This window comes from Coffea arabica, chromosome 3e (assembly GCF_036785885.1).
Source record: "Coffea arabica cultivar ET-39 chromosome 3e, Coffea Arabica ET-39 HiFi, whole genome shotgun sequence".
NCBI lineage: Eukaryota > Viridiplantae > Streptophyta > Magnoliopsida > Gentianales > Rubiaceae > Coffea > Coffea arabica.
The window spans coordinates 45,061,419-45,065,339 of NC_092315.1; the positions used below are offsets into that span (position 1 = coordinate 45,061,419).

The 3,921-nt window shown below is 32.4% G+C and overlaps 1 long non-coding RNA gene across 1 annotated transcript; it reads right to left on the reverse strand.

Annotated features, from left to right (window-relative positions):
* Positions 1–2,329: 2,329 nt before the first annotated feature.
* Positions 2,330–3,588, reverse strand: LOC140038743 (uncharacterized). Its single transcript, XR_011842317.1, has 2 exons — positions 3,535–3,588; positions 2,330–2,796 (listed from the first exon to the last, which is right to left on the reverse strand). It is a non-coding gene; the product is annotated as an uncharacterized lncRNA (long non-coding RNA).
* Between the last annotated feature and the right edge of the window lie 333 nt (positions 3,589–3,921).

Below are 3,921 nucleotides of genomic sequence, written 5' to 3' on the forward strand. Positions count from 1 at the left end.
AAATATTAAATTTAATCATTTTATTCTATTAGCAAAAGTTCAAGTTTGGTGTTATTACAGTAACTTTTTTTATTTAAAAATAAAATATTAAATTTAATCATTTTATTCTATATTATAAACTAAATAAAAAGATAAATACATTTAACAATTTTCAAGTTACACATTATCCAATACAATAATCAATTATTGGATTATATCTCCAAACAGTATATTTAAAAGCACTTAATAAGTATTTTTATTAAGAGGTCTACTGTTAAAGTATTTTTTAATAAATTACCACAATCGTAAACGAGCCATTAACATGTTTGGTGAAAGTGGACTATACGTCAAACATAATTTATTTGTTTCAGGGGTAATTTTGTCCCATCACTCCACCCAAAATACTGGCAACTCCTCTTTTTTTCATTGACATTTATTTGTTTCAGGGGTAATCTTTTGAAGAGGCATGCGGGGTAGATGATATAGAAAAAGTTTTCGTCCCAAAAAGCTGTTATTTGAACCAGATTCTATATTTTAATATTTTAGAGAGATTTTTTCTGCTGCGAATATGGGTTAAAGCGACCATAGGACCCCTATAGCAAATTAGTAGTTTGACAGGCCCCACATATTTTTTTGGTCCAAAACAGGACCCACTATATATATAAAACAGCACCAGCACCAGCACCATATTATTTGCGAACGCATTTGTATTTGGCTCGTTCGAATAAAAACTTGATCGTTTGATAATCGAATCGAATTCGAGTGCAATATTAGGTTTGTTTAATAACTAAGCCAAACACGCGCATGGTCGCAAATTATTCATATAGTTCGTGAATACATTTATAATTATAAAATAAATAAATATAAACATAAATATATTTAATATTATTAAATACATATTATATTTTACTAAAAAAGTAATTATACATAAATTAGTTATTATTTACTTTTTTAAGACAAAGAAATACAATTAAACCTATTTTAAATAATGTATCATTTATTAAAAATATAATTAAATCATCTTCAAAATGAAATTTGAGGTCGAGCTCGAATTCGTCTTGTTTAGAATAATGAGTTGGTCCAAGTTTGAACTCGAATATTTATAAACAAGAATTCGACTCATTTGTTAATATCCGGATAGCTATGTTATGCTTTAGACCAAGATGCGAAAACCATCTAATTTAATAAATGAGTTCTAAATGTCTATTATTAATTAGATAGTTGTCTAAAAAATGTGAAATATGTTAAGCTTTTCCAGAACAATAGTATGTTCGATTTAGGATGGAAAGAGAAATCAAGAAATGCATGAATTTTTTTTTCCCCTATGCCAAGACAATTTGATCATAGACATTGGTTGCCATTTTTTGGGGTAAATTACTTATAACTCCCAAGTGATTTTACATAATGCCAGATGACTCTCTAAAATTTTAAATTAGCCACACAATCTCTCTATAGTTTTATATAAAGTGAAAAATACATAGAATACACAATTAGTTACAGCGTTTATATCAAATACGCTCTCAAAGTATATGTGATAAAATATTAATATCCATGTAACTCTTTATAGTTTATATAAATATTCATTTTATCCCTTAAAAGTTATAAATATCCTCTTATACTTTTGTACAAGATGACTAAGTCGTCGATTGATTTAGCATTTAAGTAAGGGTATTATTGGTATTTCAATTAAGGACGTTACATAGGCTATTTTTCATCATATTCCACTTTACATGAAATGATGAGGGGTCATTTTGTAGTGTTAAGGGGGTCATATAGCAATAGGCGAAACCACAAGGGGGTCATATGTAATTTACCCGTTTTTGCTTTTTTCTCTTGTCAGTGTATTTTTATTTATGCAATATGAAGGCAAAAACGAGCTTCAAGCCTGATATAGAAAGGGGCATATCCCTGGTCTGACGAGGTGAAGGGTTGGTGCTTTCATTGTTCCAAAGTCATGTATCAGAAGACCAAAAAGCCAGAAGATCAAAATGCCAGCTAAGATTGCACTGAGAAGAATTATTCAAGATCACAGATATGTAGCTGGGAAATGGAGAAGAATTTCAAGAAGCCTTAATGTTTCTTTTTATTAAATATTGAGTCTGTCGAGCTATAGTTGAGCAAATAGTAGTGTTTTAGGTATTTATAGCTCTCTTTACATTTTGGGGTTGATGTACTCTCTTTGCTAAAACTTTTTCCGCTGTACCAGTATAATGCTGGTTTAAATTAAAGGGTTAAGGTAAAAAAAGATAGAGTATCACAATAAACAACAATAAACGACCACAATTATATAGATATTTTTGCAGTACTTTCACAACAAAGATAGTAAACGCAAAGAAATTACATCAACTACTTGACAAGGACACAAGGTCCGTTTAGCATAGACTGCTTTTTATTGGCATGAGACTATCATTCATGATAATTTGCTTCCCATAAAGGGAATGCTAGATTCCATGTCATCGACCAGAAAACCAAAAAAAAAAAAAAGAAATGCAGAAGCACAATACATATTATACAACACATGCAGGCGACAAACCATTCGGTACTTGAAGGGTTTCTTGACACAATACTTACCAATTCACTCGCAGTCACCGTTACAAATGCCGTAATTAAAACGTATATAATCACAATAACAACCAGGGTCGCACACGTCTAACAGTGAACAGGGTGCTCCATATGGACCTCCAATCTTGGAGCTCATTGCTTTTGCGGGCAATTTTATGAGCATCTCCTTTTCTTGGTGGTCGATTTCCCGCAGTTTCCTTGGTGGGGTGGCTGCCTCAGCTTCCAGTATCTTGCCACCTGGTGCCATGACCACCACTGCAATAAAGACTCAAGTTATCTGATCAATGGTATTATTAATTGGTCATTTTCCAAAGAATTAAAATTTCTTGATGATACATATAAAATCCAAAATTAAAATAACTTGATATGCCGTTAATTCATCATAGTTTACAATAAATAATGGTAAATGATATTTGTACTCTTAAAAAAAAAAGCCCTTAGCACTCTACCTCACTTTTATACTGACTGAACTGACAAATATGTCTCTAAAATATTACTAAGATTACAACATTACCCTCTCTACAATCTTTAGTTTCTTCGTCTTTTCGTCTTGCTATAGCCACAGCCGTCAATCAACCTTGCCAATGCAAACCGATCCTAAAGTGAATATCCTGATAACCTAGCCAAAACTCTAACTCACCGTTACCTAGCTACTTTGTTTCTCCCTTGTTTGAATTAGTTGAATTAGTTGATTTTACTATAGTTTTGGGGTGCGTATGAAGGCTCAGCTATCTGTGGCTCGTTGATGACAAAGTTTAGAACGGGAGATGTACACAATTGTGGCAGACACTATAGCAATTTAAGGAGCAGGCTATTGGGATAGAGGAAGAGAGAGTCTTGAAAGGGTAGCCTTGTAAGTGTTGGAGGCATATCTGTCAATTTAGTTCTGATAAAAGAAATTTGAAGTTGTTTAAAAAATTTTCTGAAGTGCTAACCTCATTTGCCCAAATGGAAAAAAAAAAAAAAGAGTAGTAACCTAGCTTGTGTACTTACAAGTTGCAATGAGCACGAGAACACTTATGAAGGCAAGCTTGGCCATGTCTTTAGTCTCTCTAGTGAAATGCTTGCCCACATGAGGCAGTATTTATAGGGTGAGAGGGGACCTGCAATTGCATATATATATATATATATATATATATATTATACACGCGCCTGCACATTATCATATATATTTTACATCTTCTGGTTGCCAGACTTCCAATGATGAATTTGCACTGTGGCTTGGAAAAATCAAGTTCTTGGTGCAATATTGGTTGTATTATTGTTATTGTTATTAGTATTATTATTATTGTGTGGTACAAGGGTGAACTAGAATATGCAGTACAAATTTTTCTCCATCTCTTGCGTGGAGGTACCAAATTAAGTTGTTTACTTGACCAA